This window comes from Notothenia rossii, assembly GCF_949606895.1.
Source record: "Notothenia rossii genome assembly, chromosome: 6".
Lineage (NCBI taxonomy): Eukaryota > Metazoa > Chordata > Actinopteri > Perciformes > Nototheniidae > Notothenia > Notothenia rossii.
This window is the reverse complement of record NC_136909.1, coordinates 33969869-33995341: the sequence shown is the minus strand read 5'-3', so window position 1 is coordinate 33995341 and position 25473 is coordinate 33969869. Positions and strand designations below refer to the sequence as shown.

At 42.8% G+C, this 25473-nt stretch overlaps 1 protein-coding gene across 1 annotated transcript in view; it reads left to right on the top strand.

Moving 5' to 3' along the window:
* Positions 1–15865: 15865 nt before the first annotated feature.
* The window catches only part of LOC307043404 (uncharacterized protein), an 86451-nt gene continuing 76843 nt past the window's right edge, over positions 15866–25473 (top strand). The window contains exon 1 of the mRNA XM_079687832.1: positions 15866–15985. The gene's annotated coding sequence lies outside the window, so the exon portion shown is untranslated. The remainder of the gene's footprint in view (positions 15986–25473) is intronic.

Sequence of the window (25473 nt, the reverse complement as noted above, 5' to 3'; positions counted from 1 at the left end):
CCCTGCATTCTTGGAACGCAATGCCCCTAACATTCTTCTATACTGGTCTTAGGCAGTTCGTAGGCAGGAAGCTGTAAGCTGGAGTCTGAAATTCAGTGCTACATCTGTATCAGCTGCTCTGCGGGCAGCCGTGGCAGCTCCCGCTACCCAGGGACATACTGTCTCAGGCGGGGGGGACGATTTTTCACCCACACCCAGAGCGCTTGGCACTATGGGCCTGGCCCGTGAGTGGTATAACCTGAATACAGTGGGGCTCCCTCAGAAGATGATAAACACGATTCAGATTGCAAGAGCTTCCTCCACCAGGTCCCTCTATGACTGTAAGTGGAGGGTGATTGAGGAGTGGTGCCTTCAAAAGGGACACATCTCTTTTCAATGTCCTATCGGGGTGATTTTATAATTTCTACAGGACCTGATTGATAAACAAAGGGCTTTCTCTATGATCAAAGTGTACCTGGCTGCTATTGCTGCATGCCATGTGGGCTTTAAGGGAAAGACGGCTAGCCAACATCCCTTGGTCTGCCGTTTTATGAAAGGGGCTCACAGGCTCCTCCCTGTTTCCAGGTCACTGGTGCCCTTATGGGACTTGGCAGTGGTTTTAGATGGGCTCACTCGACCTCCATTTGAACCCCTGGAAGAAGCTGACATGAAACACCTGTCACTGAAGACAGTGTTGTTACTGGCTCTGACATCTGCCAAGCGAGTCAGTGACATTCATGCGCTCTCTGTACATCCTTCATGCACTCAGTTTGCCCCGGGGCAAACGAGAGTGTTGCTGAAGCACAACCCTGCCTTTGTAACTAAGGTGGTTGGCTCATGTACCCCCATTGACATTGAGGCATTTCCTCCGCTGCTGTGTTCCTCTGAGGAAAAGCGGCCGAATTTGCTGTGCTCAGTCCGTGCTTTACGCACCTATATGGACAGGTCAAAAGAGTTTTGATGCAATGACCAACTCTTTGTATCCTGGGCTAACCCTCATAAGGGCAAGCCCGTTACCAGGCAACGGCTCTCCCACTGGATTGTGGAAGTGATTGCTCTGGCTTATACGAGTCAGGGTTTGCAGGCACCAACGGACCTGCGTGCTCATTCTACTCGTGGACTGGCTACATCCTGGGCTTTGTTCAAGGGTGTTTCCATCCAAGACATTTGTGCAGCAGCGAGCTGGTCCTCACCGCTCACTTTTGTCCGCTTTTACAGGCTAGATGTCTCTGCTCCAAGTGTGGCCCGCGCAGTGCTGAGCCCCGTGTTGAGACAGGGTTCTACCTGTTAAGTTCTGGTTGTTTTGGTGATTTTCGAGATAAGCATGTCTAGCAATACGGGAGTTTCAATATCCCATAGTGAGACATCGAACGGAGTGTTATGAATGAGAACTATAGGTTACTTACGTAACCCCAGTTCTCAGAGTAACATGAAGTAAGGAGTGAAGAGGCGTGTGGCACAGTGGATAGAGCCTTGGAATGGGGGTCAGGGGGTCACAGGTTCGAATCCCACTACATGTTGTTGTGTCCCTGGGCAAGACATTTCACCCCAAATTGCTCCTGTGGGAGTTGTCCACTGTATTGAGTATGTAAGTCGCTTTGGATAAAGGCGTCTAACAAGTGACATGTAATGTAATGTAATGTAAAGTGAGATGTCTCACCAGACGGCCCTTCTTTCTAATGCGAAGCGAGAAGAGGTGCTTATTTTGAATGAGGCTGCAACGTAGCGCAAGCTACTTAAAGGGTGGGTGGATTCCCTGACGTAGACGTCAAGATCACCAGCCAAACAGGATTGGCGTAATGAGATTGATGCTTCTGTTTGCATACGCGTTGAGGCACATCCCATAGTGAGACATCTCACTTCATGTTACTCTGAGAACTGGGATTACGTAAGTAACCTATAGTTTTGGGGGCATTTCTTACAGTTTGTCAAAAGGTCTTCTGATCAGGGCTCTATAAATAAATACATACGGCAGATATGTAATATGTAATGCAGCCGAACCGTGTATTGCAGTGCAATAAAGTATTAACTTATTTAAAAAAAAAAAATTCTGATTTCATATCGCATGAACCCCATATCCCAACATGCATTGCGGCTAAAGTAATCGATGTTTTAGCCTATCAAAACCTCTGAAAAAGGAAAGGTGTCTCTCAGAATCGAAAGAGAAAAACCTATGGGAAAAACACAAAAGCATTGTACACAATTTAAACCAATAAATGTCGTATAATTAACAAGGATAAACTGATATTTTTTAGTTGATGAGTACTGCAGATATCACTGTTAAATCATTTGATCATTGATTTTATTATGAAAACGTTGAGACCGGAAATACTGTTTTCAACCCGTAACTTTACATGGAGGCTGCCGCATACCACAAATCATCTTCGTAATTTCTATCAAACTATAGATCCTACATATCGACTGGACGTGGATTCTAAAAGTACAATACACACTTCTCGCTAGAAATCTAATCAAAAAGCGTTTTAATGGCCAAACTATCCTACAATTTAGGATTTTACAGAGAGGGTTATTTGTGAATAAACGACCATTTGTAACGTTAGCATTCAACGGGAGCACTAGAGGGCGAAAACTTTCAAACGTAATTATAGGACGTATTAAGCGCTTGAACAAACAATATATTTGGTCGTAATAAGAGCCTGAACAATCGGCCCATTTGGTCGTATGACTTGGAGGACTTGTTGGAATGTGTGTGTGTGTGTTTGTGTATTTTTGCATTTGTGTGTATTGTGTTTGTTTCCCGGGGAAAACACTCAGTTATTTTTTCATACTCAGTTAGTTACTCCGTTTTCCGCTTGTAATTATGCCGTTACAAGCTTCAAAGTTGTATTTATCATCTGAATTTGATGAAACAAGTTTAAAATTCTGAAAGCCAAGACTTTATTTATTTGAAATCAGATGAAAGCAAACTGTAACGGACCCTGCCGTGTTATCTATGATTAATATATGCCTTGCATTCATAATTTCAGCCGGAGGGAGGGAGAGCGGCGCTGAGGAACAGCAGAGTGGTGAGTGAGAGGCGAGCTGTCATCTTCCCTTTACAAGCTTCAAAAATGTATTTATCGTGTGATTTTGGAAATAAAAGTTTCATATTCTGAAAGCCAAGACTTTGTTTATTTAAAACCAAACAAAACACCCGGACCTCGAAAAACACAAATCCACGTTTATTTTGAAATGAGCCTTTGCGACTGCCGACTGATTTCGAGAGAGCGGGTCACAAATATGTCATGCAGGGTTCCTCAAGGCTCCATCTTAGGACCTTTGCTTTTTAATATCTATATGCTACCACTGGTTCAAATTATTAAAAACAACGATGTAAGCATCTATGCAGACGACACCCAGATTTATTTTTAAATTACACCAAGAGACTATTCTCCAATTAGAACACTAAGCAAGTGCATTGAGCACATCAATGACTGGATGACTCAGAACATCATCCAATTGAACTATTGATTAAGTAATTGCAGAGAGTCGTCAGACTACAAAACAACTAATAAAGCTAGAAATCTAGGTGTAGTGATGGACTCAGACCTGAACTTTAACAGTCACATTACAACAGCTACTCAGTCGGCATACTATCACCTTAAGAATATATCTAGGATTAAAAAACTAATGTCACAACAGGATTTAGAAAAGCTTGTCCATGCTTTTATCTTCACTAGACTCGACTACTGCAAAAGTGTATTCACAGCTGAAAGCTGCAGCTGATTCAGAACACTGCTGGTCGAGTACTCACTAACAGAAAAAGAGTGGATCACATCAGTCCGGTTCTGAAATCTTTACACTGGCTTCCAGTTGGCCAAATAATTTATTTTAAAGTACTATTGCTCGTTTTTAAATCACAAAATGGTTTAGGACCAAAGTATATTAACGATCTCCTACATAACTATGAACCATCAAGGTGTCTCAGGTCTTCTGGGACGGGTCTGCTCTCGGTTCCGAGAGTAAGAACAAAACATGGAAAAGCAGCGTTAAGCTATTATGCCCCGAATCTGGAACAAACTACCCGAATCATGCACGTCTGCAGAAACTCTTACTATTTTCAAATCGAGACTGAAAACATATCTTTTTGCCGCTGCTTTTAATTGAGCTGTTCATATTCGCACTGCAGTATGCCATTTAAACATGTATTGTATACATGTTGTGTTTATTTTATTATCTTTGCTTTGTAAAGCCTGTTGTAAAATGCTATTATATAATGTGGTTTTACTGTATTTATTCTTAAAATGCCTTTTAATTGATTTTGTAAAGCACTTTGAATTGTCGCGTGCTGAAAAGTGCTATATAAATAAACTTGCCTTGCCTTGCCTTAAATGACACAAGGTCAAATTCCCAGATAAACAACATCACAACGGACTAATTGAGTTCTAGAGCCAAAATTGCCCAAACACATCGCTCTGTTGATCTCCTATTGGTCATGTTCAACACATACATGATCATTCCCTGGCTGCCTTTGTTTTGCTTCATCTCTGTTGTGTGTTCAAACAATCGGTCAGTGAATCATATTTGTACCATCCTATTAATAATTGAGATTATCCTCATGATTATCCTGTTTTGCAGACAGGCTCCCCAGATTTCCACCAGATTATGATTAAATTGTTACCTTGGTATCGTAAAAACAGGTAAATATTTATGAAAAAAGGGGATATCTCAGAAGGTTGTTGTTTTTCAGCTTTAAGTCACCTTTTCAAACAGACAAAAAAATACATGATCATTTTTTAGACCCCCTTTTTACATCTTTACAGTCAATTTGTTAGACAAATGTACACTTAGACTTAAAACCTAAATCTGCAGCTCATCCAGAATGCGGTAGCCTGACTGTCCTTTAACCTCCCAAAGTTCTCCTACACCGTTCCTCCACACCCTTCCTACATCCAGGACATGCTTAAACCATAAAGTCCAGCACGTGCACTTTGATCAGCATCAGTTAAGCTTGCTACTCCCTCACCCTAAGTGGAACCCAGGTATCCCTTTAACAAAAATACGCCTCTTAGATATCCTGGCCCCCTAAATGGTGGAATGTGCTCCCCATTGACATCAGGACAACAGAAAGTCTACATATCCTCCGTCGCAGGATGAAAACTTACCTGTTTCGATTACACCTTGGCCAATGAAACAAAAATAAATTATATATAATAATCTCTCTTATGTACATAGCCAGGGGTGCACACAACTTTCTCAGTGAGGTACTCAGATGAGTACCTGGAGTCAGTGTTTGGTACTCCAACTTCCGGCTCCCCTCAAAGTTCCCATGAAGCCCTCTGTATCGCGAATGTCAGCGGGTGGGGGTGCTAGTGGAGTATGATGAAGCCCTCTGTATCGCGAATGTCAACGGGGGGGGGGTAGTAGTAGAGTGCAGAGCTTCGTGACCACAGAGCGTGTGAACGTTGTGATCAGCTGTTTTAGCGCAGTGCTGCTGTACAGGCCGACGTTAACAGCAGCCCTGTCTGTGCACACGGAGACCAACTCCGTCGTCCGATGATCTAACCGCCTTCTGAAAAAGCTTCACATATACATCGGTACGCAAATGCGCTTTGTGACACAAGTGACGGTACGCATTTCAGATTGTTGCCGCGCATGCGTACCTGCGTACCACTTATGTGCACCCCTGTACATAGCATTTTAAAGGTTAGGCTTTAAGTGAGGTTATAGCAGTTGCATCAAAGCTGGGTGGGTTTATTAACAGGGAATTAACCTACAGGATTCTTGCATTTAAGTTTGTGCAGTTAGCCTCGCTTAGCATAAAGCCTTGCCTGGCTCTGTCCAAAATTCGAAAATACACTTACTGAAACCAAACTAATTTCTTGTCTTGATTGCTTTGGTAGTAGAAACCCCAATGTTCAAGGTGAATTGAACCTGTAGAGGAATGTATCCAACATGGAGTAAATGTTCTTGGTTAAATTACACAAGACACACCAAAGAGAATTAAAACCTAAACTTGCGTTCAATCATGAGAAGCTTTTTGGGATATAATTGTAATTGTTTTATCCAGAATTTTTTATATTACTGCCTAAAGGAACGATCGGTTTCTGGTTGTCACTGTAAAAGAAAATCAACATTCACCATTATTGCCATATATCTAACCATGATCCAACTGCGACAAATCCCTTTTAATATTTTCCCTGCCTATATTACACTACATTTCTCCTCCTCATTGACCCGCTCTTCTATCAAATGCTTCTTGGACAATTGGCTGGGACAGCCTCAATCATCTCACCTGTCTGGATGGATGAAAGAGAATGACATTAAGACAAAGTGAGAGTGGCCCCTGGGGGCCTGCATGGATCTGCAGTGAAGAAATCCATCTGCAGCTCCAGATCCCCTTGACGTCTTTTCACCTGAGAAAGCCCCTGAAGCCACCGAACCATCAACGCCCCCCCCCCCCCCCCCCCCCCCCGCTGCAGAGAAACACCGTCAATGATATGAAGCTGCACTGCAGTCCTGATTCTGTCACCAGGGCCATCGCTACAAAAGCAGCAGACATCAAGCAGAAAGGCACTTGTTATTGTGTTCAGGTGCCATTACAGACATCACACAAAACAATGGTGGTGTTTTAGGCAGGAAACTTTCGGGTTTTAGCCTTTTCAGACCATTTACATGCACAAAAAAAAAAAAACTACAGAAAAAGGAAAACCTCAAAATGCATAAAAGGGCCTATTTTACCTCCTCAACACCAGGAAAGATTCAATCATCATATGAAAGAGTCAACATGCACACCTTCTAAAATCCATTGCAATGTCTAGTGTCGTCCACTGTGTCCAATTTGATATTGGTTGATCCCAGAGACTGTGTACAGGAAGTGGACGTACTCACCGTGAAGTCATCCATAGATTTGTGGACTACATTACTGTTTTGAAAACTCGAGTTTGGCATCTTGTCCTCCAGCATCTTCGAAGACGAACACACGGACAATTGCCAAAGCAGATATCCTCTTCGCAGCAACCTGTCAATCACAGGCCGTCTCTGATTTATTGTATATTATACTTTTATGGCACCGTAATTACAATTATTATATTTCAATAATCCTAATTTCCTGTGTTACATAATCCTGAAAACACAGCAACATTTCACATTTCAAACGCCCAAACCGGAAATCTCCTCCGTAGTGACCTGTCAATCACAGACCAACTCTGATTTATGGTCTATTTTACTTAAAATGATAACATTATTTCATGCTTTATAAATTGAAGTAGGGTCATTTTGTCATAGACTTCTATGCAATCTAAAAATTGCAATGAGTGGAGTCATCCTATATGCTGGATAGAGAGAATGCAGGTTTAGGGCAGTTCTGCATTGGTGGTTTGGTTCATCCAACTTTCCGTTGGGAGGATGGTTAGTTGGTTCAATGTACAGTGTAACACAGTGTTGTGCATTTACAGTAAGCACACATATTGTTCCTAAGGGGATTTTAGGCAATGGGATCAGTGAAAAAACCAAGGCTTTGATTGTATTAAGAAGTTGTCTGGCCCCTCGGGAGTTCAGACACTGGCTTATAGAGGTCAGAAGTATCTCTTGGGGTATTATCTAACAACAACATACTGTACAGTGCACGCTGAGAACACTTGTATTTTCATTTGTAGTGTATGTACCATATAATCCTGTATTTGTCTGGAGTTATTGTTGCAATCTTCAATTGCGTGAACAAACTTATTTGACCTCCAAATTTACAAAGGAGGATCAATGGCTATCAGGTCTCTGATGTTGTCCTGAGGGCCAAATGAAAATCAGTTGCTAACATATTACACAGCTTAACTCTCGCACTTCTTAAGGCAGGAAGTGGAGTTCGGAAATCACGCGAGGGAAGCTCTGCATCTTATCCTTTTTGTAGTATATTGTAAATAACGTAATGCCTGGAAAACAATCATCAAAATTCTTCTTGCATTGAAAATAGATCAGTTTAAAATATGTAAAACATGTGGTGCTCTTGTGATTATTTTCAGGGGATTGGGTCAAAATAGACATTGACCATGTTCGTAATGAAGGAACATGTCAACAAGGTGTTTTTTTAATCGTCTTTAGACAACAATTGAGCTTTGTGGCACATGGAAAAATATAAAGTAGATCAGAAAATTCCTTTAATATAAATACAAAATCAAATTACCTACAATATAATGCAAATTAGTGCTGTTGGCTCAAACATGAATAAAGTAATGGGCATCAAAACAAAGTGGTAATGTTAATGCATCAGGGACATTGTACACATGCAATTATAGAATGCCTCAGGGAAAGACAAAATGTAACTTTTTCTTTATCAATCAAATGTCACAACTGGAGGTTCATTTCCTAAAACAAAGATTAATTTCAAAGTACATGTAAATTAAGTGTAGTACATGTCAATATCAGCTTCTGTCGAAGCCCTGTGCATAGGAGGAAGTGCATGGAGATAATGAAGTACATTAATATAATAATATAAAACACCTCAAGCTCTTATCAGATGATTCCTCCGTCGTCTTATGTCTTTAAGGCCGAGCACATTAATTACTTCCCTTATTCTGAGGCTCTAAAACACACCCAGTATTAACGCAGCATGTCATTAATAAGGAAGGGAGAGTGACATGTGAAGGTCTCGCATTGTGACTAATTGAAAAGGCATCAATCATTCGGGGCCATTTTACTTGCCTCAGCACCTGCTACTGTATGGAGGAGGTCACACTTTGAAGAGGATCACGACAACTTAATCTAGATGAATTAACACTGCAGACTGCTAGAAGGATGTCTGCCATGTCCCTTATCTCCAACATACTTGATCTTAAGGCCCTGACACACCAAACTGACACCAAAGAACACGTTCCGATGGAACACGACTGTTGTGTCGCCTCACGTCTCCTGCGTCTTGGCCAACAGTCGCACTGGAACACACCGCAAAGACTTCAGCCAACGGCCAAGTTGCACGTACAAACTGCGCATGCGTGAATGGCAATAACTCTCCTTACCAGCAGGCGGCGGTATTGTGTATTCGTCATTCAAAAGAGGCAACAACCGGAAGACAGACTGCGTGATACACCGAGAGAAGAAGAAGAGACTGCGTGATATAAACAAACAACAAATAGCATGTGCGTTCCATTTTCACTCTACAGCGAGAAGCTCATGGGGCTTTCCCGAACCTGTGTCGAGAGCTGGAGTGAAATGAAATCTCAGATTTGCCTTCTTAATCATTTGTTTGGGTCCCTCACTTATCATGCACTGATTCGCTAGCTGAACAGCCAATCAGAGTGATTTCTTTGGCCGACAGCCTTTAGCCGACAGCCTCCCGATTCAACATTTCGAATTGGTGGCGGAAGGTGTCGGCACGGCCGAAAAAGACACGACGGGGCGGGACACACCAATCTGAGTAGGGCGACAGGTTGCTCATCGACGGCCAGACATCTATCGATATCTATTGACGGCCAAAATCGGGTTGTTGTGTCCCGGCCTTTATGGGATCAGGTCCATGTTGTTTTGTGCTCCTCAAGGAATATTTCGAAAATAATGTAAAGTGGTTGTCTTTTATGCAACTTGATTTATTCAAGTTGAAGTCCACTTACACTATTTTGAAATATTCCTTAAGCTAAAATAAATTCTACATTACTCATGTTTCCAATTAATACTATTGGTCTTTTGGTCAATACGATAAGATTTCGATGGCATTGTGTTTGTTTGTGATTGCAATGTTAGTAACATACTATAATAAGTATTCGGTTTGGTTGCCTGATTCCAATGGTCATGATGCCATTAAAGTGGCCATTGTCAGTGCTCAACATTGACCTTTGGTCACACTGGACAGAAACCAGTATCCTGGGATATTATCTGCCAACCATTGTTCACTCATACCCACCCTAAGCGGACATGGCGAGCGTGAGCGGCTTGTGGTCAACGAACGCCGTAAATTCACGGCCTTCCAGCAAAAACCGGAAGTGCCGCACGGCCAGCCAGAGTCCAAGGAGCTCCCGGTTAAAAGCCCTGTACCCGCGTTCCCTGGGCGTCAGCTGGCGGCTGAAAAAGGTGAGTGGTTGCCAGGCGCCCTCCACCCACTGCTCATGCACCGCACCGACGGCGTAGTCCGATGCGTCAGTGGTAATGGAGAATGGGGCCGTGGGTGACGGATGCGCCAACAGGGAGATGCCCAAGGACTGTCAGACCAGCGGATGATACCCATTCGTTCCATGGTTGAGAACTCCGCCTTCGCTACTGGAGTTTGGAAGGGTTCAAACGTCGGGCCCTGGCGTAGACTGGGGGTCCCTCAGTGGTGGCATGGTGCTTCACCCCATGCTTGGTGGTGGGCGCAGAGAAGGTGGGCAGCATCAGGTCCGGGAACTCGGCCAACAACCTCAGGTACTTGTCCGCACGTGACAGTGAGCCCGACATCCCGACAGCCCGTTGTACGCGGCTTTGCCAAGCATACACACGAGGGAGGAAAACGTCAAGGCATCAACCAAGTGCTTGTTTCTAATGTCCACCAGGAGCCCGTGAGCACATAAAAAATCTGCCCCGAGGAGGGGAAAAGAAATGTCTGCTGTGACGAAAACGCTGCTCCCCAACACATAAACACATAGGCCTCACGCTATAAGTGCGGATGGGGCTGCCATTAGCTGTCGTCAACTGCGGTCCGTGCCCCCCTCGAGTGACGTCCTCCCTCGACGCAGGAATCACGCTCAGTTGAGCACCCGTGTCACAGAGAAACCAGCTTCCTGAGAAACTGTCGCTAACGTAGAGAAGCCTGCTCGTGCCGCCAACGCTCAGGGCCATTATCGAGCGTCGGCCCTCTCGTTTCCCGGAGGCTTGTAGTTGCAGGGAGCGATGCACTTCTTCGCCTCGGCCCTGAGCCGCGCGTGGTAAAATCACTCTCCTGTGTCCCCACACCGGCCTGGAGCTTCCGCGGTCTGCTCCCACCAAGCCCTCCTAACCGGCAGGGGGGCACTGAGCGTTGCAACCAGCACCTCTGCGCCGGGCTGCTGGGTCGCCAGGAAGAAACGGTCAGCCCCCTCAACCAGGGCGCGGGGTTCAGTAATGGTCGTGTTGGCCAGCGCCGTCTGAACCCGGGGGGGCAAGTGGCGCAGGAACGTCTCTTCAAACTAAATCCGGGGATCTTCCCCCCCCAGCAGATTCACCATCTTCTCCATTAGCTGGGACGGCTTGCTGTCCCCCAGACCCTGAATCCCAAAAATCTGTCGAGCCCTCTCCTTAGCAGATAAGCTAGATGTCTTAAGGAGAAGGGCTTTAATCGCCTCATATTTGCCCTGGCGTGGGGGATCTGTGATAAATCCAACCAACTGCTACCACGTGAAAATACTTCAGGTCCTCCTCACGGACCTGGCGACAGGCAAAGTGTGCCTCTACGTGTGCGAACCACGCCGTAGAGGCATGTTCCCAAAACTCTGGCAGTTTAATATAAACATCGCGATCAGACATGTTCACTAAGTCTTCGGAAACTTTCTCGAAAACGTCAGGGTCACCAGTGTAGTGCCGATGAATGGAAGTCGGAGGCGGCGTGTTTGGTATGGAACTCCACACTTTATTTTCCATTAGATTTTACAGAGGAACAAATCACTTGCTAACTGTTGCTGTCAAGCTACTGTATGAACACAACAAATCAGGTACCCTCTCTAACAGGTCCGTGGTGCAGTGGCGGTTCTACGGGGTGGCACGGGGTGGCAGCTGCCACCTCAAAAAAATGCCTTGCCACCCCAGTTGGCAGCTTTATTTTGAAAGAAAAGTTGTGGCTCATCGGACATTTATGAGAGAAAATCTCTAATGTCCGAGTGCAAGTGAATGCAGCAAAAGACGCAAGCCTTGTAACCCCTCCCCCCTGGCGCGAGCTTGGAAATATGATTGGCGGCGATTTCATTGGAACGGGGGGACAGCACAAAACGAGAAGAATTTCTGATCCAAGTAGACGGAAGGAATAAGGTATTTGCGGTCAGGGTATGGCTGGGGTAGGCTACAGGCAGCCATACCAAGAAATGGCTTAGCCCCACCATGAACAATGAAGTGAAAGTAAGCAAAATAAAGTCTGCCAACTCGCGCGGAGTAAATTGCACAGACTGACAGCAGTTAGTAAGATTGATTTCAGTAGCCACTTGTCACCGAAGACTAGAAACGGTTTTGAACTTTTGTCACGTAGTGATCGTCTTCTCAATAGAACATCTTTGATAATGTCTTCTGGCCAATCAGAATCACGATAACGGCGTGGTGTTGTTGCAGGAAGTCCCGACGGAGAATACTTTTGCTGTAGTACATCTCTATATACATCGATACAACATTACGTGTTGATAGAAATCAACATATAATGAAATAAGACCCCATGGTTTGATGATTGATAGGTGTGTGGGCTGTCTTTCATTTTGACACACAGAACAATGGGGGCTATCCACCCTTATCCACAATGTAAAGTAATTCACACAGCCTCTCCCCTCTTCTCTCTGTGAGGAGCAGCAGGTTCAGCTTTCAGAACAAAGTAACCAAAAACTAAAATGGCATTCATTTTTTAAAATATGTCGTGGAGTAATAGATTTATTTATTTTTCTTCTCAAGAGAGTACCAGAATGTGTATTTTATGTTAGTATTTCAAAAAATCTCCTGGGGGAGAATCCCCCCAGACCCCCAGGGGTTGGGTTTTTAGCATGTCAACTCTTTCACTTTTGGGGAAATTGCAGGATTGGCTCCAGTTCGCCCTTTTTATTTACTACTAGAGAAATGTGCCTTTTTATTTAATACAGCTCAGTTTGGATTGAGACAGGGAAGTAATCTAAACCTCACGCGTGGCGTTTCACTGTCAAGGGGAGCGTGTATGTAATTGCAAACACTGACTTGAGAGCCCCACCACTGTATGGGTTAGCCGGCCCTAACATAGATTACCCAACACAAATACTCTGGCGCCGCCACTGTTTGCGATCTACAATGACAGAGAAGAGTCTGTCAAGTTTGGCTGTATTGAATCAAAACGCACCATAGCTTTAAATAGTTTGTGAGGCGTTTTGCTGATCAAGATGGTAATCGCCGCATTCAGCTGTGATAGGCATGCCAACTTGATGCTCTGCTCACGGATGAGTCGATGAGAATAATAATCTGTTAAAATTATGACCTTACGTGTGTAAATATATTTTTCTTCTTTGTGGGGGTCTGCCCCCCAAAAACTGTTTGAAGTCCTGAGAAAGTCAAATAAGACGGTGTGTAAAACTACACTGCCAAGCCAAAAAAAAGTAACCACTTTGATTTAACTAGGCCGGTAGGTAAGGACTTTCCACTGGTTAATAACTGCAGCGATGTATATGTTGGAGCTGAATACACGTTTTTTAACCCTAACTGATGCAGTTAGTCACTTCTTTAATGTTTGTTCTTTCTGATGTAAAGTCAAGGTTGTAAGTGTTTGCAATGAAGTTGTGCGGCGCTGAACTGTTCTTTTGATTATTTTGATATATGATAGTAATTACTTTTCTTTCAAATTTGAAGGAGGGTGAGCAAGCATCTTGAGGAACATTCATCATTAACTCCTCCAAAAAATATAGTTCATTTAATAATAACACTGAATTTGTGAATCATAACAGTGATTGACAGCTGATAGGAATAATATGATTGTTAATATTATCATATTCATACACACATTGATGATACAGTTAATTAATGTACTTACTGCAGCGGTCTTCATAGATTTGGTACCCCTGCTGGTCTAAGAGTGAAACCAACTCATTCAGGTAAAATGCATTACATTATGTCTGCTACCTTATATATTTATATGTAAGGCTTTACTGATATGCCACAATAATGTCACCTAATGTTATTGATTTAAAATATCAATACTGTGGCTTTCCAAGTTAACATTGATTGATATGACTGCGATTAAATCAGCATATACTTCTGCCAGGGGATGCCACCCCTGAAATTCTCCTGCCACCCTCTTGCCACCCCGTGAATATTTGTCTAGATCCGCCCCTGCTGCGTGGTGCCCACACACTATACAACGGTGAATTATGTCCCATAATGTTCCACCACAATAGGCAGATTTGAAGGATTTATTTCTTTGGAAATGTTATTTTAAATACAATTAAATCAAGTTATTTTGGTTTTAAATGTTTTTAAATATTATTTTGTAGAATATCGTAGGCCCTAGAGGGCCCTGACAGCTCGTCACTGTTCTAACGCAACATGAAGTACCAGTTTGCACCATGTAATCAAAGGTATCGTTGGAAAGCTCCGTCTCTCCTGCACAATCTCATCGGATCCAAATATGGTCATTTCCCTTTGTATTGTAACCAATCGTGAAAGTACAAAGGGGTCTTTAAACCAAAAAACGAAATCTCATTGGCTGGTGTCAATTTCTGAAAACGTAATTCGTTCAGATGCGTCACGTGGTGTGCTAAAACACTTCCTGGTTTAGCTTTCCGCTGGAAATTTTAGTCTCAAAATTGCAAAAGAACAGTGGAAAAAAGGTTCACAGAGAAGACGACAACAATTGTCCCTTGCACAAAGTAAGGTTAGACAAAAAACAAATAACCCTGACCATGAAATACCTTTACGGAGTACGTAGATGCGCAAGCTGTCATCCAAAGAACAGGAGGGTTTAGGTAGCACCACACAGCAATCTTTAAAGTTGTTTTCTCAAAATTAGTTTTTTCTCCAATTCTGAGTGAGAGATTTCCACTTCAGTATCACGTACATACACCAAACCTTCCAGTTATATTCGTATCAATATTATGAAGGTTTTTACAGAAGGGTTTGTTCATATATCATGCATATCCAATGTTCAGATTTGTGTTGTAAGATGTATTAAAATATGCACATATTTAATGAGATTTAAACATGTTATTTCATAAAACTTGTAATGCAATAAACAATTGTCTTAATGTAAGTAATTAACTGGAGACATTTCCAACTGATATTTTTAAGTTAAAGAGATTACGCTATTCACCTGTAGTGTCTAAAAAAAAAAAATTGACAAAGAGGGCTTTCTAAAGAATTACATCATCAAGGAATGTAGATTTTTATTTTATCGAAATTATTATAGAGAAGTTCAAGGCAGCATTACCACGGAGGAGCGTCTGTAGTGCTATTTATGCCGCATCGCACCAATGACACGCACAGTTGTGCCTCGTCTTGAAGTGCTTTATGGTGCACCTGTAGAAGGTCAGGATCCTCTCTATGGTGCACCTGTAGAAGGTCAGGATACTCTCTATGGTGCACCTGTAGAAGGTCAGGATCCTCTCTATGGTGGACCTGTAGAAGGTCAGGATCCTCTCTATGGTGCACCTGTAGAAGGTCAGGATGCTCTCTATGGTGCACCTGTAGAAGGTCAGGATGCTCTCTATGGTGCACCTGTAGAAGGTCAGGTCAGTGTGGTGTTGTGGGCGTTGGACACGGGGGTACGCCGTACCCCCACTTATTTGGACACTTATCTTTTTTTTAATAGTCTAATAAATATAAATTCATTGCCTCTGTTATCAGTTGCAAGTGTGTATTTGTTGTAATAATGACAAAAACATAATACATTTCACAGTAATTATAATACAAAATAAAAACGATTTCCTTAAAGATTATGATTCGTCATCACGCTCGTGACTGGCGGTGTGTCAGCTGGGGGTGTGTCACTGACACACCCACGGCGAGCCAGCTCGCTGCCCGCCGATTTTGCGGCAGCTCTTTCCCTCAAGAACGCTAACGAAAAAGCTCTATAATGGCAGGCTAACATGTTTTTACTTTACTTCTTTTCCAAAAAGAATATAATTCACAAGAAGAAAGAGGGTAGCAGCACCGAAGCTACAAGTGAAGCTGCTACTAGTACTACATCATCAGAAGAGCCGCCTAAAGACGTGGATAATGCTAGCACTAACGTTAACGTCAGCTGCGCCAGCAACGTTCCCCTAGCTAGCTCAAGCTCACCTTTCCCAGTGGTATTGACGGAGGAGATGTGGTGGAGGAAACAAGAGGCATACCCGTGGATAGACTGCAAAGCTGGGAAACTGGGCTGCAAAGTCTGTTTCATCCATTTCGGATTTATAAGTCTTCAAAACCCAAGGTGTGTGTGTGTGTGTGTGTGTGTGTGTGTGTGTGTGTGTGTGTGTGTGTGTGTGTGTGTGTGTGTGTGTGTGTGTGTGTGTGTGTGTGTGTGTGTGTGTGTGTGTGTGTGTGTGTGTGTGTGTGTGTGTGTGTGTGTGTGTGTGTGTGTGTGTGTGTGTGTGAAAAGCAGCGCTGTCTGCTTATTTGCAATGTAGGCTACGCCTAATCAGAATAATTTCAAGTCCAGATTCAATGTTGTTTGCATAAGTAGGCTATATTTTTCGTTTTGTTTATTTAATAAATTAATATCAGGACAACTTTGGGAATTTTGTTTGGTTGTTATGAGTTTTAAAATCTATTTAAAACTCATAACAAACAAACGAAATTCCCAAAGTTGTGTGAAAGTTGAGATAGAGAGATAGAGAGAGAAGCAGCGCTGTCTGCTTATTGCAATACTGTAGCTTATGCTATTTAGGCCTATAAATTGTTTCTGTGTCCATGGTTTTGAGTCTGTGTGTGTGTTGAGCGCAGCGCCGTCTTCTTTTTGCAGTACAGTCACTAAAGTAGGACTAAGCATACCGGTAGTTTCTGTGGACCTGTCTGCCCTTTTTGTGAGTGCACTGCGCGCGTGCGCACTTGTGTGCCATTGTTTAGGATGACCTAATTAAAACCCCCAGTAAAAAAATCCCCACTACACTACTGGTCAGGATGCTCTCTATGGTGCACCTGTAGAAGGTCAGGATCCTCTCTATGGTGCACCTGTAGAAGGTCAGGATCCTCTCTATGGTGCACCTGTAGAAGGTCAGGATTCTCTCTATGGAGCACCTGTAGAAGGTCAGGATGCTCACTATGGTGCACCTGTAGAAGGTCAGGATGCTCTCTATGGTGCACCTGTAGAAGGTCAGGATCCTCTCTATGGTGCACCTGTAGAAGGTCAGGATTCTCTCTATGGAGCACCTGTAGAAGGTCAGGATCCTCTCTATGGTGCACCTGTAGAAGGTCAGGATGCTCTCTATGGTGCACCTGTAGAAGGTCAGGATCCTCTCTATGGTGCACCTGTAGAAGGTCAGGATCCTCTCTATGGTGCACCTGTAGAAGGTCAGGATCCTCTCTATGGTGCACCTGTAGAAGGTCAGGATTCTCTCTATGGAGCACCTGTAAAAGGTCAGGATGCTCACTATGGTGCACCTGTAGAAGGTCAGGATGCTCTCTATGGAGCACCTGTAAAAGGTCAGGATGCTCTCTATGGTGCACCTGTAGAAGGTCAGGATGCTCTCTATGGAGCACCTTTAGAAGGTCAGGATCCTCTCTATGGAGCACCTGTAGAAGGTCAGGATGCTCACTATGGTGCACCTGTAGAAGGTCAGGATCCTCTCTATGGTGCACCTGTAGAAGGTCAGGATCCTCTCTATGGTGCACCTGTAGAAGGTCAGGATGCTCTCTATGATGCACCTGTAGAAGGTCAGGATGCTCTCTATGGTGCACCTGTAGAAGGTCAGGATCCTCTCTATGGTGCACCTGTAGAAGGTCAGGATCCTCTCTATGGTGCACCTGTAGAAGGTCAGGATCCTATCTATGGTTCACCTGTAGAAGGTCAGGATGCTCTCTATGGTGCACCTGTAGAAGTTGCAGAGTATGCAGTCCATGTTGAACCTCCTCAGCCTGCGGAAAACAACAATAATGTATGTTATAGATTAGCATCACTGCGTGCAACCAATACTTAATTGTAACCAGAAATGAAGACCCTCTGACCCTGGAACCATCATTTAATATGGAGAAGTTCTGGGAAGGGAAAAATAGGGAGAGCAGCTCAAGAGACAGGATAGGGATCATCAATAACCCACCGCCCTGAACTCACTTCTGTATTTTCTTTTCCATTCTTGTCATCTATATTTCATCCTCCTGCCCCAGCGGCAGGGGCTGGGTCACTGCAGAGCATGGCTCCAGTGCGGCTGTGGCTAAACAGATGTTTGGATTGGCAGATGAACACAACTTAAGCCTCACATATGCTGCACAATCAAGAGTCTGGAGTGCTTTATTCATACCAGTGAATAATGTAAACACACTTTTTTAGCGAGCAGGGTCTGGTTCAGGTGTGCGACTCAGTTAAGCTCACGACAAACTGATGTTCGTGTCAGAGGAAATATCAATCACATTTCACTGTGGGGTTAACTATGGATGATTGTACAGATGGCGACAACACTCGTCTTGTCTCATCCATTCAAATTCAACCTTTTTAGTGCATGATTTCTAACCTTTGAAACAGCACTGGAGTCAAGGACGCTTAAGTTGAGTCTGTGAAAAGTCCGAGTGGTTGAGACTGAGTTCAAAATAAAAGTAGTGTTTCAGTATTCTTTGTACTGTTGTCTTAGTATTGTTGAGCCAACAGTCCTTTGTAGCCTACTCACTTTCTTTATTTATTGAGTGGATAAAGGGGTGCCTGCCCTCGAACACCCGTGCGTTTCAAAATCCTGGTGGTTGAAGTGGCTACAAAGCAGCCGACCTTCCATCGGAGCATCTGTGTTTTCGTCGGCTGCGAGGCTCAACTAGCACCCCTCCCCTGTCGACGATCGCGGAACAGAGGGCCTCATCATATAACTTTGTGTGGGTCCTCAAGTTGGCCAGGGACAGCGCTGCATATTTATCAACTAAAAATAGCAAGAGGACATTCAAACTCTGCAATCCACAACTTGATTAAATCCACCAAAAACCTGACATGACGATAACGAGTGTTTTAAAAAAAAACACAAATCCCTGTGTCTCTGTGCCGCTGTCACATCTGTTCCTTGCGTCAATGACCAATTTGATATTCGTGTCATAGAAAACATTCAAAAACAAAAAAAAGTTATTGTCCAGCCGCGGCCGAAAAAACCAAGAAGCAACGTTACTACGCTATAATCGATTATCGAGCGGCAAGCTACTGAAAAGCTGCCCGCGAGCTACCGCTTTTCAGTAGCTCGCCGTTCAATAAGATTTGAAGGGAGAGACAGAGGGAATGACACGTGGCAAATGGTGCCAGGCAGGATTCCAACCATGGTCCCTCGCTTGGGGAGCTCTCCCCAGTTAATGATATACAGCCCGAAACTTCCTGTTTCAAATATGCGTGGTGTCGAAATCCTTCCTGGAGGTAATCACCACTGAATGAGTTAATTGTCTGCCCCCCATCTAGTTAGGAAGATTGCAATTGTGAGCAGTGAATTAGATATCTAAGATGACCAGTGTGATTGTAATGACAGCTCTCTGTAAGAATCATTTCATCTGCCCACATTAGCCGGAAGACGTTATTAATGAAGCGTAACTTCCCTCACATTTCTGCTCTGCTCTCCCTATCATTTGCAGATATCCTGATCTGCTGACATTTACTTAAGTTTGGGCTAATGTATTAATTCCAAAGATAATTATTCAATATACTTTTGTCACTGTTGATATAGCTCAGCGTCACCCTGCTTTGAGATGCTCTATATGACTCTGCCACATGGGAAACCGGCCCCAAAGGGATCTTGTTCTCTTTGTTGAAAAAGGCATGTGAGAAGTAGCTTAGAAAAATTGCCAGACGTTAAATAAATGGTCCTCTAGAACACAGACATACAGTCTCAGTGATGAATCACTGACATAGTGGCCAGTTAAAGAGGACATATTGTGCTAATTTTCAGGTTCATATTTTTATTTTGTGCCTCGTAGGGGTTTCACCAACTAATCGACTAGTCGACTACCTTTACCACTAGTCGGCGCTGTAGGCCCTAGTCGACTAGTCCTGAAAAGAATTGAGGTAAACGAGGTGCTGCAAAATGCTCCAAAACACGTCCGACATTCTTATGTATGGCAGTACTTCAACGAAGATGTAACCAACTCCACAGTGAAGTGTCAGTTGTGTACAGCTGTACTGAAGTACAATACAAATGCATCTGCTATGCGCAACCATCTGAAGATGAAACACCCGCTGCCGACAGCTAGCACTAGCAGTAATGCTAGCACCAGTGAGCAACGGACCGGCGTCAGCACTGAACAGAGGCAAACGAACAGCAAGAAAACACGGGTCAACAGTGATGCGGATGATGAGCTACGGGATTACTGCCAGCGGACACCGCATATCCCCACAATGGATAATCCACTGGAGTGGTGGGCAGAAAACGTGCACCGCTTCCCCCGCTTTCGAGGAGCTACCTGGCTATTCCAGCCACAAGCACCCCGAGTGAGAGGGTTTTTTCCCTGGCAGGCAACACTGTCACCCGAAAGCGGTTAAGCCTCCTTCCCTCACATGTCGATGCGTTGGTGTTCAAACCAAACCAAAAATTTGGAAAGGTGGACGTTATCGTGGAGGACAGCGAATAAAGTGTTGCGCACTGGATTTACGTGGCATTTATGTAAACAAGAGTTTTTTGCTGTCGATTTTGGTGAGTCCAGTTACTGTTTGTTATTTACTTTGCCATGTAACACAAATTAAAATGCAGTGTTTAATGTTACTGTATGAGTTCCAATATAAAATAGAGTTGTACACCTCTCTTTGTGTGTCTTTATTATGACGTAACGACTAGTCGACTACTATTTTGAAAAATGTGTCGACTAGTAAATATTGGTAGTTGTGAAACCCCTAGTGCCTCGTGATGTTCCCATGCTTTAATGTTCAAAAAGCTCTTTATTTTTCTCATACTGCCTGTGCTGCAGCACTTCTTTTCACCCTCTGTCTGAAACCAGAGCCCAGTCTGCTCTGATTGGTTAGCTGGCCAGCTCTGTTGTGATTAGTCAACCGCTTAGAGATGTCCCGCCCTTTAGCTTATCACGTACAATGTGTTGGAGCGCTAGCCAATGGAAGCGCAAGCGTTGCATAGTGATGTCATCATGATAAGAAAGTAAACAAATGAGTCCAATGGAGGCTTATCAGGCAGGGGGGGAGTGTGTTGGAGAGAAACTCCCCCTGGAGGGAACTTTGGGATTTTAGCTTTTGCAGACAATTACATGCAGGTCACAGCACAACATACACGATAAGTATGGATTGATTTTTATACATTCCAAATATGAGTTAAAAACCTTCCATTATTGAATAATTAGTTTAGTGTGCATGATTACGACTGACCAGGTAAAAGGCAGTGTTTGCTTAGTATCTGGTTATGTTTAGGCAACAAAGTAACTTGAATTGTTTAAGTTCAAATAAGTGGGGGACATAATTACAGTAGTTTTAAAGTTACGAATGCGATGCAAATTCATTTTTTTTTAACCCAAAAATCATCACACCCAAGACAAAGCAGAGAATCTGGTATCTAATTCTTGTAATTTTTGCTACATTAGAAGTTCAAATAAGCTCTGTTAAAGTTAATACTTTTCTTTCAACAAAAATATGCAGGACAGATATTTAATGTAAAAGCAAGAATGACATTGAATGACCACACAATGAACACATAGACCCGTTTTGTCAGGAAGACCTGTTCGAAGTAAGAGGAACCTTTGTGCGTTGAAAAGCACATTTCTGTGAGATCATTAAAGCTTTTGAATTGTCTGGATCAGGGGGTCCTCTGTCAAATACCACACTCCACCTTTCAACTTGTTTGATTCCAAAAACATCTGGTTCAGCTCAACTCCACCAAAGCAGCTCAAGTAGGGTCCATATGCCATTGACTTTTCTTGATGTCTTGTAATTGTCAGCAATATCGCAAAACCCCAAAGGAGCTGTAACGCAACAGGTGTGGGGGTATACGTCTATGAGAAATAACTTGGCAGAGGGTTCTGTTTCCCTTAGAAGTGTCATAAGATGGTATTTTGAAAGCTGAAAGACTCCAGGAACCTAAGACTCCCACTGAGAATTAAACAGCTGATGAGGCGAAACAAAAACCTTGAGTGTTTACTGGTCTATGATGTGGTGTAATGGGACATGAATCATTCATTCTTACTGACCAGATGTTTGATAATATATTGTTGTGTCTCATTGTGTGTGTCTCATCACACGTTGTGGTGTCATGAATCTATCAAACACATAAGCAAAGTATCATAAAAAGTGATTACGTCAGCTTTTGCTCATCTTCTTTTTTTAAAGGAAATACTTTTTATAAGGTGGCCAACAGGTTTTAATGCCAAAAACATTTCCATTATGAGAAACACGCTGCAGCTTCAGAAACCATGCAAATACAAAAGCAAAAATGTGCCAAAAAACATACAAATGAAGAAACATCTTCACCAATTTGACTAAACCTGCACAGCGTTAAATAACAATTAATAGGTTAGCTAATTAGCTTACAGCAAAACTGCAGTAATATTAGGAGGAATCATGTGATAGTTTAAAAAAGCTAATACAACTTTGTAGGTAACTTTGCAACAAAAGTGACAGTTGGCCAACTTTAGAATCCCTGGTCGTCAACAAGAGCTCCGGTCCCAGCTGTGTGCTGTGCATCACTTCTTTAGTTTCCCTGTTTCTGTTGTGTTTTGTGCTTCTTGCAGCTTTTTTTCATTTGCAGTGTTTTGTATTTGCAGTGTTTCGTTTCCACAGCGCTGTTACTAAATCTTCGCATTTTTCATCAAGTTGTTGAATGTTAAGTGCGGCACATGTGTTGTTAAGTTGGTGAAGATGTTTCTTCATTTGTATGTGTTTTTTAATCCGCAGTACGTTTCTCCTAATGGATATGCTTTAGGCTGTTTTAGCGCCTTTGCACCTGTCGGCCACCATTCTTTTACAGTTTTTTCATGCCACCAATTGTTCAAAGGTGCGGAAATGACTGAAACACAGGCGTTGTTTTGTCTTACAAGACGGGTGGTCTTTGAAGTCATCATGTTTTATTTTGCACTTAACTACTATCCAGTGAGATGTTTATATCTCAGCTAATAAGAATATTCACGAAAAACTTAATTTTGAATTACCTTTTAAATTATTAACTGAAATATTTTGTATTGAACGTAAACTTTTTAATCGAAAAAAAAGTGTGTCGAGAATGAACTGGAGCAAGCGCGTTAACCTACTCAAGCTGTTCAAAGGGATTTTGAACTTGATGTAAATTTGAGCTTTAAAGGTTAACTTCCGTAATGTTCAACCTTAACCCTATGTTTTGGAGTGACCAAGCAGGAGAACAATTTTTTGAAATTGGCCAGTATTTAGCAAAGGCACTGCAGTTGCTAAAACGGATGGAAAGTAGCCAAGAGATAATGTATATAAGACGTTATTTTTTTACTTTCACTTTACCCTCTCTGTTATTGTGTTTAGCCAAGTCTTGTTAAAAATTCTAAAATTGTTCTGAAATCTTGCATCTCCTCAACAATGTTAACACTCAGCTACACTTTCTGTACTCCAACACAACACATTCGGACAATGCCAGCACTTCCAGCAAAAAGTGAAATGACAAAATAAAAAACAGACCATTTAAGAAAAAGGCAAAGGAAGGTATTTTATTTCTTGTCAGATTCCTTTCCATAATGTTGTCAGAAAAAAATAATCTGAGAAAAATAATCCTTTCACAGCCTGCATTGGCTGGGCAAAATTGCCCAGAGTTTATGATTTAGCACCATGTTCTGCAGCGTTATGCTCAATTGTGGAGCAAAATCAAACATTGTTGTACCCATTAGTCAGTTTAAAAGGGTCCAGTGGGTTACACTAACCCTTTCAGCTCTGACATAAGAAGTCATACAAACCAAAAGTGCTGGAAAAATGTAAATAGACTCAAATTGTCACTGTACAGTACAAACAAAGATAAAGCTGGAATCAACGCATAGCTTTTTATTTTTTAAGTTGCACTCTAAGTGGTATCAGTTTTGTATTTTCTTAAGATGGACGCCATTTGAGTCAGAAATTGTCTTTGACCATCTGCTTTTGGCTGCCCACCGTGTTTTCAAGATTATCTCCAAGGATGTATAGGGTTGCATTGAGACACAAGATGTAAACACACATGAACTGAAGTGACATCTTCAGGAAGTATACCATCAGAACAATTGGTCAAAACGCAGCAAAGAGGACGAGGACAGGAAACGAGGATCTGGACCATCCTTAACCCAGTTAAAGATAAAGCTTCAAAATCAACTCTTCATGCTACCAACAAAGACATAATTTCCTGTTTGCGTGTCAGTCTCTACACACACAACATAAAAAATAGGAACAGCAGGAGTGGGATAAAGCCAAGAGAAGGGCACATCACAGCGGAGCGCCTGTCATCCACCCAGCGAAGACGACATCACAGCAGTGCGCACATCACTGGGGTTGTGTGTCCGAGGCCATCTTGCAGATGTCTTTGTTGTGTCCTCTCTCTCCAGGCTGAGCTGGCCACTGTGTGTGTATCTGATAGATACCAGGAGACACGGGGGGGCCGCCTGTGATATTTCAGCAGCTGTTTCCTTTATGCAGCTGCACCGTTGCAGACAGGACACTTCAAATCAAGCTCAGCACTGCCACCACTGTGTGTGCGTGGCAGTCCAAAGGGATCTAGTGCCCGATGTTGCAGCGAGACACAACAGAGAGTCGAGGGGCACCCTACATCTATCACTATAGATACTATCAGCTCAGAGGCAACACAGGTCTGCTGTGCAGGTCGTGTGGACGGGGAGGTACTAGCTGTGTTGACATAGATGCTTTCATATATCCAGAATAAAAGCTAATGCATTTCAAAAACCTCAATTGGAATATTGGGGTCTTTTTTGCCATATATTTAATTATATTTGCACACATTTCTTGTTTAACCGACAGCAGTAGTAAAGAAGTACAATAGTGATCACTTTTGTACACACACACAAATTGGAGAATGAAAATCCAAACAGTAGCCATATTCACAACTGAACCATGTTTAGTGCTAGTGATGAATTGATACAGATTAAATAAATTGCTGGTTAAATATTCAAGTCTTCTGAGGCATTATACTCGCATAAATTGTCATTTACACTGGGGACGCTAGGGTCATGTCCCCACTACTTTTTTCAAAAAGCATAATTTGTTTTGCACAATGGCCTGCACCGAGAAATGATACAACTTTTAAGAAGTGGGTTTATTACCAGTTGGCCCAAAAAAATCATGCATGCACTTATCAGTAACTTTAAACAGTTCATGATACAGTTCCTTGTTATTTCCTGACCTTTGTAATGATCAACTCAAACGTCATACCGATTCCAGCTTTACATGCCTATAATTGTAAAGGTTGAAGACCATTTCAATATCTTCTGACTCTATGTCCCCACCACTTTTCAATTCTAACTGACGCCCTTGCAGAAGGAAAATAAACTCAAAGGATTTAACATCTGTCCCTGTTTGTTTTTTCCTTTAAGCTTTTAGACCATCTACACTTTTTTGTGTGCAAACTGGCCCACCTGAGCTAAATTATATTTGTTTATACATGACAGATTGGGAGTAACAGGAGAAGCTTTTAGGCGGCGGCGTTGCAGTTAATAACTGCCAATGTAACATGCTTCTACTCTTACCATTACATAGTGTAAACCAGATGGTTTCAAATACTCATGTCCACCTTGTGTATTCTTATATGTGTACAAACCCTGAATCTGCATAAGAACGAACATTGGAGCAGGGGCCACATTTTAGCTTCTCTA